We start from the raw sequence: 14,925 nt of genomic DNA, 5'->3' as shown, positions 1-14,925 counted from the left end.
CAACTCCCTAACCCACTACTCCATGGGCTTGAGTATAGCAGAATGAGCCTTGGCCCATTAATGCAAAGAAAGGTCCCTACAAGCATTTTTGTGCTAATTGGTTGTTTTCCTTTGGCAGAATTTGCCTCAGTTCCCACTCCCCATCCGTGATGTTTTTGTAAGGGGGTTATTCCGTTAGAGTTCGAGGTATAAGAGAATCACTTGGCTCTCTAGTAGAAATTCTATTTTGTTTGCCAATGGTTTTCTTACAAGTTTATTTATGTATTGATGCAGAAAAATACAGTAGCTCATGATGAAGGCCACAATCTTAAATTGGAAGAAAAGCTATTGCTTAAAGATGCAATTTCTGACCTTCCTACTATATGTTTTATCATTATTTGCTTCTTTTTACATATGTTTGCAATCTATTGTTATATAATTTCTCTTTTCATATTTTATAAAAATCACCCTACATTATAAAAATCAAATTCTAACTTGCAAAACAACTAAGTATTAACCCAAATCAAATCAAACCATAGGGATATAGAAAAAGAACTTGTGATGAAAGGTTGAACAAAGTGAAACTGAAAAATTTAAGAAGATATAAATTTAAAAATCTATAGAGAGAATCAAATGAAAATTTTAAAAAACAATGTTTTGAAGAGATGAAAGATTGAATTAAGAAGACAATAGTTGAAGAAGATGAAAAAATGAACAGCGTAAAAAATATGCAAAAGAACAAAAAATATTAAAGTATGCAAAAAATGAGGTGCAAAAATAGTTTTGTAAATTTTTTTTGCAAAACATCCATTATTTATATAGTATAGATATATATATATTTTTTGGTTTTTTGTTGTTGATTTTTTTGGATTTTGATTCTTCATTGATTTAATTGTTTAGTTATAAGCATTTAAATTGGTGTGAATGGCGCTAAGATTGGTGTCCTTAAAGAGTCCCACAAGGGTGATGTTGATGCGATATGTGGTGGACCTCCTTGTCTAGGCAAAAATGGTTTTAATCGGTTTAGGAATAAAGAAAATCCATTGGATGATAACAAAAATAAACTAATTCTTTATATGAACTTGGTGCAACATTTAAGGCAAGATATATTTTCATGGAAAATGTGGTTGACCTTATCAAATTTGCAAATGGCTTTCTCAGACGTTATGCATTGGGTCGTCTAATTGGAATGAACTATCAAGTCTGGGTGGGGATGATGGTCGCAGGTGCATATGGGCTTCCACAATTTTGAATGCATGTTTTCTTATGAGGGGCATAGCCTAATGAGGTCTGTAAATAATTATATTTTTTTATTTGATATAACTATCTTGAAACATTCTTGTGCTAATCGATTGTTTTCCTTTGGCAGAATTTGCCTCAATTCCCACTCCCCACCCATGATGTTGTTGTAAGTGGGGCTACTCCATTAGACTAGACTATGTTTGTGTACGGTTTTGTAGGATTCTTATTTGTCTTTTGTTTCATTGAACAACAGTTAAAAGATGCAATTGCAAGGCAGATCCGTAGTTTATTCATTGGTATCTTACTGCTAGGTTGGGTAATTATTGACCTTTGTTGTGGATGCAGCACTTTGTATTTCGTAGAGAGTGGAGAGCAATTATTATTATTATTATTATTGTTTTTTTGAAAAATAAATGAATCAATTTTGTTTTTGCAATACATATTTATCCTGTTGGAGCTTGTAAGCTTTAATTATCTTTTCACAGATGACAGGCTAAATAATTTGTTTCTCTGGGTTGGTCTATAGTCTGTCTCAAGCATCATTGTCTTCTCTAATGTTTGTTTGTCTTGTAAATGAAGTTATTCCATGTGTTAAATGTTGATATATCTAATACTGTCAATCTCCTATCTGCTGCAACTGCAGCGATGTAAGTAAGAGAACTTGCTGGACTGCAATTTATCAGGACCTATTTGGAACTGGGAAGACAAATAGATTGCTGATAGATCTTTTTCATAGCCAGGGATTTAGTTGTTACAGATCAATTCTCAGACGTCAATTGAACTGCATAAAACTCATGTCACTTAAACGTGCAGTACAGATTCGCATGCCAGACTTAATCCCACAATTATGGACATCCAGTTAGTCTTCTTGGCCTAGTTTTACTGATGAGCATGGGGTGGGCTGCTTATGTGACTATTGTAACCAAAACCTGAATATAGCAATGTTTTAAATGAAGTGACGGCTAGTAATTCTTGACCAATGAGCTTGGTGCTTAAGGACAATTTTGCCAAATTTTAAGGATTAGGGTTCTACTGTTGACATATGGTGTGGTACTGGAACAGTGGCAGCGATTGTTGCTAGCCTGCTTGAGAGTAAGAAAATGAACTATTTTGGAAGTGATATGCTTGTGTCTATCCCTTTTGTTGATATTGTTGATATGCTTGAGAGTAAGCAAATTTGCAATTTTGTTCCTTGTTTATAATCATTCTTTTTATTTTAAATTGCCGTGGCTTCTTTCTTTGCACTGCTTATACTGGCCATTCGTGTAGCTGGGTTGTAAGTGGGGTTTCTAGGTGGATGAGAGTCATGTTAGGATGACGGGTACAATGCCTTGGTCTACCACTCAGCTCCCATGAAGACAATCAGAATAATTTTCCTGTCTTGCTGTTATAAATCACCAACCTACCTCCTTTTTTGAGGAAGAGAGGGGGGGGGGGGGGGGGTTATACTATTTGTTTTGATGATGATGAGTTATTCTGGTCAGTCGAGGTTAGCATTCAAACTCCTAATGCCGCCAACCTTTCTCCCCTGGTTCCTATTCTTTTTGGTTTAGTCGAAGTCTCTCTATGGGTAACTGCAATTTCCTAATAATTCTTGATTAGAGTACATGTTTTATCAGCATTTAATGTTTAAACACAATTTTTCTTGTTGAAGTTTTTACTTCATTTCACGTCATCTTGATTCTTGACTACTTTGAATCTCATCAATTTATAGATGGTGAATTGTATTAACAGATTTTAACATATTGATATTACTGAAGGAACATATATTAAAGTACTCCATTATCTGTGTTTTGAGAATTATGATACTTTATTTCAATGAAAATTTTGTGATTCTACAATGAATGAAGAATAGTGGATAAATTGTTAGCTTTCAGCACCCAGAAAGTAACAGAGTAGAGGATAAATTGTTACCAAGGGAAGCAACATCATTATAAATTTTTTTTGAACAGTGCATGGACTTAGATTGTTGATAGTTATATTTTGAAGAAAGAAAAACAGGAAATTAGTGGAACTTCATTTGTGTAGATACTATTTGGAGTTCCATGGGTTATGCTGAGGATAGTGGTTAGAATTCTCAACTCTTGGAGAGGAAGTTTTCATAGCCATAGAAATTCTAATGCCTGAAATGTTAATGCGGTTGTGATGGGTGATCATGCAATAAATGGTGCACTCTCGCACATGTAATAATACTTGGTGGATGATGTAACTTCAGAGGCCTAGTTTTATTTTGTTAAAGAGATGTAGTTTTTGGGTAAGGTATTAAGTCTTTGGATTAGATATATTTGTTTACTAATAGATGTCTTTTATCAATAGGTGTTCAGCTGTATATAAACATGGAAAGTCCCTTTGCATTTGTATACAATTAAATCCACAAGACTTAATGTCTGTTATCACCATTTTGATCAATCTAATGAACAATAATTTGTCAAACACTATAGTTAAAATCAGCCCAAAAACAAATAAAAACCCTCTACTTCAAAAAGAGAGAAAAAAAAAAAATATAACACAAACCCATATCAAAGACAGAAAAACATCTTTAATTCGTCTACACTCAACTTCAATTACACATATCACAAAAACAAAGGTCACTGCTCAAAAATTTAAATCTGCCCAAATTTGTATAAGATAGTTAATGGCTCAATTGCCTCACATTAAGAGGAATCATCATAAACATCCAACAAGAATCAACAAAATTAGACCAAGGCATTGAAAGAGACACGTAATTTCCATTAACATAAAGCTTCAAGCTACAAATTTTTATAAACTAAAACATACCAAAACAACCATATAATCAAAAAGCACGTAATAACACTAAGCACAACCCACTTGTTGTCATATAAATCTGCCCAAATGTGGTTGAGCTTGTTAAATTTGCAAATGGCTTTCTTGGACGTTGTGCATTGGGCCATCTCATTGGCATGAACTATCAAGTCTGGATGGGAATTGATGATGCCAAAAATCGTCAGTAAGTCACACGATCCTCACGTGCTCCCTCGATGAAGTACCTGCACAACACAAAAGTTGAAGACCGTAAGGGGGGTACCGGTGTGGTACCGGCCAAATACCCTTCGATGGTCAAGTTAGAGAAAATCTATTGTTCACAACTCTAGAGTGCTAGAGCTGGGGTGAATTATGCGTACCTTGATTTGTGAGGGTTTTGGGGTATTTATAGTAGTGTGGGGCTGAAATTTACGCCTTGGTCAAGAAGTTCTTTCCTTCTAGGAGAGTAACTCGTGGATTTTGCATATGTCGTAGAGCTCTTTTCCTTATAGGAGTCTCTTTAATTAGGGTTAAGCGTATAGCGCAAGAACTCTCCTTATACACGTATGCGTGGAGACCAAGCAAGGTTATGGACGGAGGTTCGCTTACCCTCTTCAGCTTTTGTTCCCGTTAGCCTACCGAGTCATCCCTTTCTTAAGGTCTTCAACTTATATCGTCGATCCCATTAGGGTCGTCAGCTTACGACCTTCAGCTTGATATCGTCAGCTTACTCCCTTCAACCTAATGTCGTCAGCTATGAGATGGAGCCGCGGATGCTAGGAGAAGGTGGTTTAATGAGCAAAACTGACGAGCTCGTTGTACCCGTCGCCTTTCATTTCGTTAGGAGCTAATTATAAAATTATCCTTATCAGCTGCCCCCTACTCCATGACCCCGTCAGCTATAGCTGACGGGTTATGGAGTTAATATCGTCGAAAGGTCATTCATGCGTGGTAACTTGAGCCGCCTTCTTTAAATGCTAGAACACATGGCATGGGCTGATTGGCTCCATGTTTGGACGAGCGTGTCGCTTCGTCTTCCGTGCCCCCTTTGCCTATATATATTTCTCTTCCTCTTTCATTTCCAACTTTTCATTCTTTGCTGATATTGAGAGAGAGAGACCGTCACCTTCTAAATTAATTTCGTTCGTCAGCCCATTGGCCTTGTCAACTTAGTTGCCGTCAATTTCCTAGGACCGTCGCCTTACTCGAGGAATCATTTATCTGTAAGTTCTCTCTACTTTTATTCTACCTTTTTTTATTTTTCTAGTCAGTACCCTTCAGTGAGGTCGTCGGCTTAGGTTCTTAGAATAAATCCGTCGTTTGTAGGTAGTCAGATTTCTAGAGAGGCGACGAGTGAAGAATGGTCGATCTACGAGGGAGCGGGTTATGACGAGGTCTTCCAATTAGGTCGTGAGCCCAAGGAGGGCTCCTCCTACTCGTCAGAGAGGGAAATGTTAGCCCATTCCTCTGACGAGGAAGTAGGGAGTTGTAGAGAATATGAGGACAGTGAGGGTGAGAACGGGGATGATGAAAAGGAGGAGGAAAGAGTAAGTGGCGGAGGCGAAAAGACCGGTGAAGAGGAAGGGGAGAGGACTAGTGACGAGGGTGAGGATGACGGTGATAAGGAGGTCCTAGAGAGTACCTCGGGAGCCCCCGGTGATGATCGTCCTTTCATTCTACCCAACGAGCGGTCCGTCAACAAATTCTCGTCGACGATGTTAGTCAACGTCTTCAAAAATTTACGTGCTCGTTACCAAATTTCGGACGACATCCCAATCCATCTTCCTGAGGAGGGTGAGAGATGTTATTCAGAGTGAACTGCGGATGTTGGCATGTATGATGCCATGTTCGCAGTAGGCCGTTGACAGTCCTTCATCGTCAGTTAGCTAGTTTTTTGGGACTATCCGTCAGCCAAATTGCCCCCAACGCTTAACGGACATTTATTGGGGCCGAGATTTTGTGGGGTCATCTAAGTGGCGAAAATCGTCAATTAACTCTTGACGAGTTCTTTTGGTGCTACCAACCCCAACATATCTCTTCGTCCCAAGGAATATACCATTTTACAGTGAGGAAGAAGGAGCTTAAACTAGTGTCAGACATGCCAGATTCAAATAAGAATTGGAAGGGAAGGTATTTTTTTGTCGAAGGGACTAATTGGGTGTGCCGTCAGGAAAAGTGGGAGTCAATGCCCTACGGCTTTAACAATACTTGGGCGTATGTCAGGGACTTAGGTTGATCCCGTCTACTTCTTTACATAGTTCATTTGTTTCAAATTTTTAACACCGTCTGCTTGTCTTTTCAGCTAGCGTTCGTCCACGTATCACAGCGGAGCAAGAAGACTTTATTCGTCGAGTAACAGTCATCCCATTGGAAGAGCGAAAGTGTCGAGACTTGATTACTCTTGATGCCTTGCATCTATATTATGGTGGTCCGGAGCCGACGCAAGAAGCTTGCAAGGTAAACGCTTATTCCCGTTGACGTGAGCATTTCTCTATTTCTTCCGTCTCTTCCCTTGTGTCGTTTCCTCCCTAACCTTCACTCTCTGCCTCTTGCAGAAATGGAGGCAGCTAAGCAAAGAATACGGGCTGCTGCTGCTGCCAAGAAGAAGGAAGAGGAGAAGAGGGCCAAAGGGGAGGTGACACCGTCGTCAGCCCCTAAGGCCGTCGGGAAGACGAGAACCAAGAGGAAGGCTGACGAGAAAGGCGTTCACTCTAGGAAGATAGTGTCCATTACACCTGGGGATAAACCCCCTAAAAAGCCGTCGCCTTCTAAGTCCGCCTATGGGCAGGCAAAGGGCTAATGACAACATCTGGCCTCGTCAGCCAGGGACTTGACCGTCACCTTCTTACCTATAAGGATTATGCCGTGGAGGTGGTAGAGTCCATCTTAAAAAGTGAAGAGATGGACCCTTGTGCTGAGCAGGCGACAGAGGAGTTAGGGGCGTTAGGCCAGTTTGATCTTGCTCGGGTATGCTTCTTTAATTATTTTGATGCTAGACGAGCTTCAGTAAGATGACGTCATTTTTTGCCATGTAGGCTGTGGTTTGCATGAAGGCTTTGCAAGACAGGTGCGTTGCTAAAGAGGGGGTGATTACCTGTCTGCATTAGCGTGTCAAGAACCTGATCAATGGGCAAGAGCAATACAAGGAGGCTACCCGTCTTCTTGGTACAAAGGTGAAGGAGGTAAATGAGCAATTAGATGAGGAAGGTTGTCAAAGGAAGCTAGAATAAAAAGCTAAAGTGACGGTAGAAAAGGAGTTGAAGGTCCTATTTGGCCAGGTGGCAACAGCTAGGAGTGACGCCGTGACAGAATTTAAGGACTCACAATCCTTCATAGATGCTTGTGCCATCTACTATGGCGACGGATTTGAGGAATGCTTAAAATAGGTTAAGTCTGTTTATCCTGACTTGGATTTATCCAAGATTACTATGGATGAGCCTCTACCGTTGACTCTTGTGGGTGACATAGTTTATAAGGAAAGTGACGGCGCTAACAAGCTTGAGGCAAACCAGAAAGATGATAGCATTGTTCTTGCATAACCGGCCGTGGACAAGCTCGTCGCTTTGATCCCGTCAGCAAGTCCTCCTGTCAACGACTTTAATGATGATGAACTTACTACTCCAGGCGTTCAGGCCATCCTCGCTAAGGGCGACGGGAAGTCTCAAGATCCCCCAGCTTTATGAATTAAGTCCTTTCTTTTTGTAGTTTGAACAATGTTTTGAAGCCCATTTGTTTTTGGGTTCTACTTGTAAAAAAAAAAAAAACTCCACTTTATTTGTAATATTTCATGCCCGTCACTTTCACTATATATATATGCAGTGCTTGTGTCTATTTCTTGTATTTGTATGTTAGGGTGTTTAGTGAAGTAAGGTGAAGCCGTCTGCCTGAGTTGTCCTTAGGCTTATCTTCCCTACGGATTTCAACTCGACAATTTGTGAATAAGGATGTCAGTTTCCTTTGACTATTCGTCCGCTTTATAAGCTTATTCGTTGTTAAGGTTTTGTAGTGAGCTCGTCTAGTTAGTGGACGTTATACCGAACCTGTCCACTTTTATGGACTTTGTGGGGTTATCCACATTGTGGACTTAGGCTCGTCTACTCTGATAATATGCCCGTCCACTTCGTGTGGCGTCCACTTTGTGGACTTAATAATGATTTCGTCCACCTTGTGGACTTGGTGATAATGTCGTCCACTTGGACTAAAAGATAAGGTCGTCCATTTTGAGGTCTTAGTAGTAAGGTCGTCCACTTGGACTTAATAAGGTTGTCTACTTCGTAGTAGACCCATCCACTTCGTGGACTTAGTAGTAAGGTCGTCCACTTGGACTTAGTAAGGTCGTCTACTTCGTAGTAGACCCGTCCATTTTGTGGACTTAGTATTAGACCTGTCCACTTTGTGGACTTAGTGATAATTTTCGTCCACTTTGTGGGCCGAGCAGTAGGTTCGTCCACTTTGTGGACTTTTAATAATAAGGTCGTCCACTCGGACTTAAAGATAAGGTTGTCTACTTGACAGTAGATCCGTCTACACAACAAATACACCAGTCGTTTTCGAATAAACTCCTCTTATTATGATGAATGCATGCATAAGTAGAAAATTGTTCCAAAAAAGAATAAACTTCAACCCTTTGGGCTTAAATGTTCTATAGACGAAAGTAAACTAACATAAATGACTAAAAGAAAGAAAAGACTGGGAATGAGGAGTAGCGTTCTTCATGTTGTCTTCTACTGGTAGTACTTCCTAAGATGTTCATTGTTCCATGGGTGGTGTAGCTTCTACTTGTCGAGTGTCTCTAAGTGGTAGGTGCCCTTCCTTAGCCATGACGTTATTCTGTAGGGTCTTTCCCAGTTTGGGCCGAGCTTTCCTTGCGCAGGGTCTCTGGTAGCGCTCATCACTTTCCTCAAGATGACGTCTCTAACCTTGAAATCCCAGTGTTTGACTCGGGAATTGTAGTGTTTGGCCATGAAGTCCTAGTATCGCGCGAGTCTCTGTTCAGCCGTCGCCCTAACCTCGTCAACTAGATCAAGCTGTAGACGTATGGCCTCGTCATTTCTTCCCTCGTCGTGACTGTCCACCCTGTAGCTCGTGAGTCCAATCTCAGCTGGGATGACCGCCTCGCTCCTGTATGTTAGTCGAAACGGAGTTTCTCTCGTAGGAGTCCTGACTGTCATCCTGTACGCCCATAGTACGCTAGGTAGCTCCTCTGTCCATATACCCTTTGCCCCCTTGAGCCGAGGCTTGATGATCTGAAGCAAGGATCGGTTCGTGACCTCAACTAATTGTTGGCTTGGGGATGGGCAGGGGAGGAGTAGTGGTTCTTGATTCCTAACTGTGAGCAGAAGTTTCAGAAGGAGTCATAGTTAAATTGCTTACTGTTGTCCAAGATCAAGACCCTTGGAATTTCGTACCTACAAATGATGTTCCTTCAAACAAAGCTCTGTACGTTCTTCTCAGTGATTGTGGCCAGGGCTTCAGCTTCTACCCATTTGGTGAAGTAGTTGATGTCGACTATTAGGAACTTCAGCTGCCTCGCTGCTATTAGGAATGGGCCCATGATGTCCAGTCCCCATTGGGCAAATGGCCACGGAACGGTTATTGGGGTCAGCTTTTTCATCGGTTGCCCGATAATGTTGCTGAACCTTTGGCACTTGTCGTAGGTTTTGACATACGTCTGGGCGTCCTTCTGCATGGTCGGCCAGTAATGTCCAGCCCAAATCAATTTATGCACCAATGACCGTGACTCTGAATGATTGCCGCAGATCCCCTCGTGTACTTCTCTCATGACATAATCCGCTTCTTCGGGTCCTAAGCATCTTAAGTATGGTCGGGAGAAACCCCTCTTGTACAAGACGTCCCTTATCAAGATAAATAGTGCCGCATGAACCTTCAACTTTCTTGTGGCTTCCTTCCTTTTAGGCAGGGTGCCGTTTTTCAGGTAAGAAGCTAAAGGGGTGGTCCAATTGCTTTCGGATCCTACCTTTTGCACGTTGATGATGTCTATTAGTGGTGAGAGCTGAATAAAGGATAGTACTTTTTCGGGGGTGGTCATGTATTCTGCTGATGCGGCCTTAGCAAGGCGGTCAGCTTGCTCATTTTCTCCCCTTGGAATTTGAACAACCTTTGCCTGCAGCTTATTTACCCTTCTTTTTGCTTGCTTCAAGGACTTCTTCATCATTTCTCTCTTACACTTATAATTGCCGTTCACCTGATTTGTGATGACCTAGGAGTCGCAGTGGATCACCATGTTCGCGGCCCCTACAGCTTTAGCGAGATCTAAACTTGCTATTAGGGCTTCATACTCCGCTTCGTTCTTAGTCGTAGGGAAATCAAGTCGAACCATGCATTAGATCTCGTCACCCTTCGGAGATTGAAGTACGACCCTTACTCCACCAGCCTTTCTGTTTGATGATCCGTCTGTGAATACACTCCATTGGGGATACTCTGCCCCCTAGCCTTCCGTGTTGGTGAACTTCGCAATGAAGTCGGCGACCATTTGTCCCTTGATGGCGGTACGTGGGCGATATTATATGTCAAATTCACTTAGCTCTATTGCCCATAAGGCCATACGTCCGGCGGCTTCTGGGTTGCTCATCGCTCGCCGTAAGGGCTTGTCAGTTAGGACAACCACTGTATGGGCTTGGAAGTACGACTTGAGTTTGCGGGCTGCCGTGACTAGAGTGAAGGCGAGCTTTTCAATCGGAGGGTACCTTTCTTCTGCACCATGAAGTGCCCGGTTGGCGTAGTATACAAGCCTTTGCACCTTGTCGTCTTCTCTGACTAGGGCCACACTGACGGTAGCCGAAGAGACAGCCAAGTAGAGGAACAATTCTTCTCCAGGTTGTGAGAGACTTAGTAGTGGTGATGATGAGAGGTAGGACTTTAGGTCCTCGTGTTAGGATTAGTGCCCTTAAATCCTATTGTATGATGCTATATATGTTATTATGTATGACATTATGTATGACTTAATATTGTGATTAATAAAGTTATTTTATTATAATCTAAAATAATGGTAATATGAATATTCAGACATTATTATATAGTCCATGAGATGCATAGTATGTGATTTAGTCACAGAAGAAATAAGTCACAAGGTCTTTGTAAATTCAGAATTTTAGTTCGTAGTCGGTGATGAAATTGGGCGTTTCATCTTCGAAGACTATAACATATCAACTAAGATGATTTGTCTTGATCATGGAAGTGAAAACTTCTAGTTGATATGTTGATATGTTTTAAGAGTTAAGACATATTGAACTAGACCACTGTGAGATTTATTATACTCCTAACGACTGTCAATTGAATAATAAATCTCACGACTTCTATTTGCATGAACTCTTAATTCTGAGAGGATAATAAACCTGATCATGAAATGTAGGTTGTTTTGATATATCAGGAATGAGATCTAAGGTAACGGTCAAAATTTCAGTATATTGGGCAGCCGCATTTAGTATTGATGGAACATGTATTCTCAAGATGGAATTCATAGTCTCTTAATGGAGATATAAAATATTCCCTTGAGATAAGTTTAATGGGTTCAGTTATTCAGAAAATTAGGCCTAACCACTTTGGTAAGAAGTTACTAAAGTATATATTTATGAGATTGAATTTCATAAATATATGTTGAATAACTTTAAAGGATTAAACCAGGTACTTAAGGATAATATGTGGTAATTTACAAAGTGGAAGTTTATATTCATGACTTTGTATTACTACGAATATTTTATGAAATGGTTGCATGTACAATAAAGTCTTGGGATATAATTTACTAAAAAGGCCTAGAGTGCAACTATATTTATATAGTGGTATTAAATATAGTTAATGGTAACTTTGGACTTGTCAAGGGTTGACAGAAAAGCTCAAGGCCGATTGGAGCTAGTGTCTTATTGATCTCTTTTGGTCCCACTCTAAGTCACATACTTAAGCCCAATTGGAAAGGCCCGAAAGGCCAGCCCAATTAAATAATCAATTAGATACAAAAGGAGAAATATACAAAATTTTCTGTAGAGATTTTTATGTGAGACATATGTGAGAGTAAGACATTCTATCATTCTCCCTTTGAAACTAATTAAGAGACCACACATCTTGAGCGAAAAGTGGAATTGGAGTGAAGATCAAAAGTATTCCCAAGTGCTTCTGATCTTTGTTTTGAAATTCACCACACCAAGGTACGCTCTCTTATTCTTGAATTCTGAAACTTACATAGTGCATGTTATCGATTGTGAATGAAGTAGATCTATTAAATTTCCGCTGCATATGTTTTGTATGAGATGCAAACCATGTTTAATCCTACACCTCGAATGCCTGTTGACATTCTGTCGTCCACTCAAAAGACGTCTTCAGCGTGCGGAAGAACGACAGACATTTGTCCGTCACTCTGGATACAAATTTGTTAAGCGCGACGATCTTGCCGTTGAGGCTTTGCACTTCTTTTATGTTCTTAGGAGGTGCCATTTCTATTATAGCCCGGATCTTGTAGGGTTAGCTTCAATTCCTTTCTGGGATACCATGTATCCTAAGAATTTTCCTGCCGTCACTCCGAAGGCACACTTGCTTGGGTTAAGCTTCATGTTGCAAGAACGAAGAGTGTTGAAGTTTTCCCAGAGATCCTCTAAATGGTCGTCTTCCTTTCGGCTTTTCACTAGCATGTCGTCGACATATACCTGGACATTTCTCCCAATTTACCTTGTGAACATCTTGTTCACAAGCCTCTGATATGTTGCGTCCGTGTTTTTTAAACCGAATGGCATGACCTTGTAACAAAAAAGGCCTTGGCTTGTTATGAACGAAGTCTTCTCCTGATCAGTTTCATCCATTTGGATTTGGTTGTATCCTGAAAGTGCATCCATGAAGCTCAATAGTTGGTGTTGAGTCATAGAATCCACCAGGAGGTCGACCCGCCAGGGGGGGTAGCTATCTTTAGGGCATGCTTTGTTTAGGTCTGTGAAGTCAACGCACATCCTCCATTTTTCGTTGCTCTTTTTGACCATCACGACATTCGCCAACCAATCAGGGTAGTAAAATTCCATAATGAACCCCGCCTCTTGTAGCTTACAAACTTCTTCTGCCACCGCCCGATCTATCTCTTGGGCGAACACTATTTTCTTTTGGCGTACGGGTGGAAAAGAAGGTGACACATTCAACCTGTGCACTATGACTAATGGGTCAATTCCTGGCATGTCTTCATGGCTCTAAGCGAATAAGTCCCAATTTTGTTTGAGGAAGGTTGCGAGATTGTTGGGTCTGCAAGGGTGCCGATCTTGGTTGTCCGTTCCGGTCGGGAGTCGTCAAGAGGCACATCTTCGAGTCTCTCAACGGGCTTTGTTGCTGCCCGATGTTCTTCTATGCTCATGGCTTGGAGGTGTTCATCCATTTCCATCATAGCTACGTAACATTTGCATGCAGCCACCTGATCTCCCCGCAACTCTCCTACTCCATAGTCAGTAGGGAATTTTATCATCAAATGGTAGGTTGAGGTTATAGCCTTCTACGAGTTGAGGGTGGGCCGTCCTATGATGGCATTGTAAGCCGATGAGCAATCGACCATAAGGAATGCTACATTTTTGGTGATCTGCTGAGGGGAGTCGTCGATGGTTACAGCCAAAGTGACGACGCCAAGGGGAAATACCCTCGTCCCTCCGAAGTCGACAAGCGGGGTGTTAGTTGGAACTAATCACTCCCTATCAATCCCCATCTGCTGGAATACGGGGTAGTAGAGGTTGTCCGCCGAGTTGAAGTTATCGACGAGAACCCGGTGCATATTGTAGTCTCTTGCTTGTATGGTGACGACAAGTGAATCGTCATGGGGGTGATGAAGACGTCGCGCATTTTCTTTCGAGAATCCAATGAAGGGGTTGTCAATCCGCGTCATCGTGGGTGCGGAACTCGTCAGCTGGATGTTCTGAACCATCCTAAGGTAAGTCTTCCGGGCTTTTTTCGATGACCCAACAGATGTGGTACCCTCTATGATCATTCTTATATCTTCTACGGGTGGCTTAGGGCGCTTGTTCTCCTGTAGAGGAGCTTGTTCTTGCGGCGGGTCCGTTCTTTCCTTGCTAACGAACCTTTACAGCCTTCCTTGTCTAATAAGAGCTTCTATTTATTGCTTCAGGTTATAGCAGTCGACTATGTCGTGGCCATGATCGCGATGGAAGCAACAATATTTATCCATTGACCTCTTGTTGGGATCTCCCTTCAGTTTACCGGGAAAACTCAAGGCCCCTTCATCTTTGATTTGCATCAGTACCTGGTCGAGAGGGGCAGTCAGTGTGGTGAAGCTCGTGAATTTTCCCATGGGTGGTTTGGAGCATCATTCCTCTCGTCGTTCTCCAGCTCTAGCCATCTTTTGCCCCTTGTCCGATCGTACATCTTCTTGCCTTTCTTTTTTCTTGGGCTTCTCTTCTCATGCCAGTAGTGCATCTTCCGTATTCATGTACTTTCTTGATGAGAATCAACAAGCATTCAAGGATCCATTGCATGTTCCAGTTGGGCCTATTACAAGAGCAAGATCCAAGAAGATCAAAGAAGCACTTAATGGGCTGATTCAAGAGATTTCGGTTGATTCTAACGCAGGACATTCCAAGCTTGGCCCAAAGGAAGATGAAAGCGTAATAAATTTAATTTAAGCTATTTAGGGCTGATTTGGCTTAATTGGGAGTGATTTATGACGTGAATTGATGGCTGATTGACTTTCCAGCTCTATATTAGTTAAGGCAGATTTTTTTCCTATTTTGGATCTGCTAATTTCAGACCAAATCAACTTTTATTTAGGGTTTTATTATTTAGTACGTTTTTTTAGGTATTTTCCTTGTTTTTAGGTGCATTTAATTCTTTTTAGGTCAAATTTGATTCCTGGTATGGTAAGGTATCAATTAGGAGTTATTTTAGAATATATTTTCGTGTCTGTCAAGTTTTATGGAGCCATTAAATAGGTTCTGAAGTTTGTAA

At 41.2% G+C, this 14,925-nt stretch overlaps 1 pseudogene; it reads left to right on the top strand.

Annotated features, from left to right (window-relative positions):
• LOC142635236 (DNA (cytosine-5)-methyltransferase CMT3-like) overlaps positions 1 to 2,423 on the top strand; it is a 101,981-nt pseudogene extending 99,558 nt beyond the window's left edge.
• The last annotated feature ends 12,502 nt before the right edge of the window (positions 2,424 to 14,925 follow it).

The sequence above is a fragment of the Castanea sativa genome, chromosome 5 (assembly GCF_040712315.1).
Source record: "Castanea sativa cultivar Marrone di Chiusa Pesio chromosome 5, ASM4071231v1".
Lineage (NCBI taxonomy): Eukaryota > Viridiplantae > Streptophyta > Magnoliopsida > Fagales > Fagaceae > Castanea > Castanea sativa.
The sequence above is the reverse complement of the archived record's forward strand: the minus strand, read 5'-3'. Positions and strand labels throughout refer to the sequence as shown.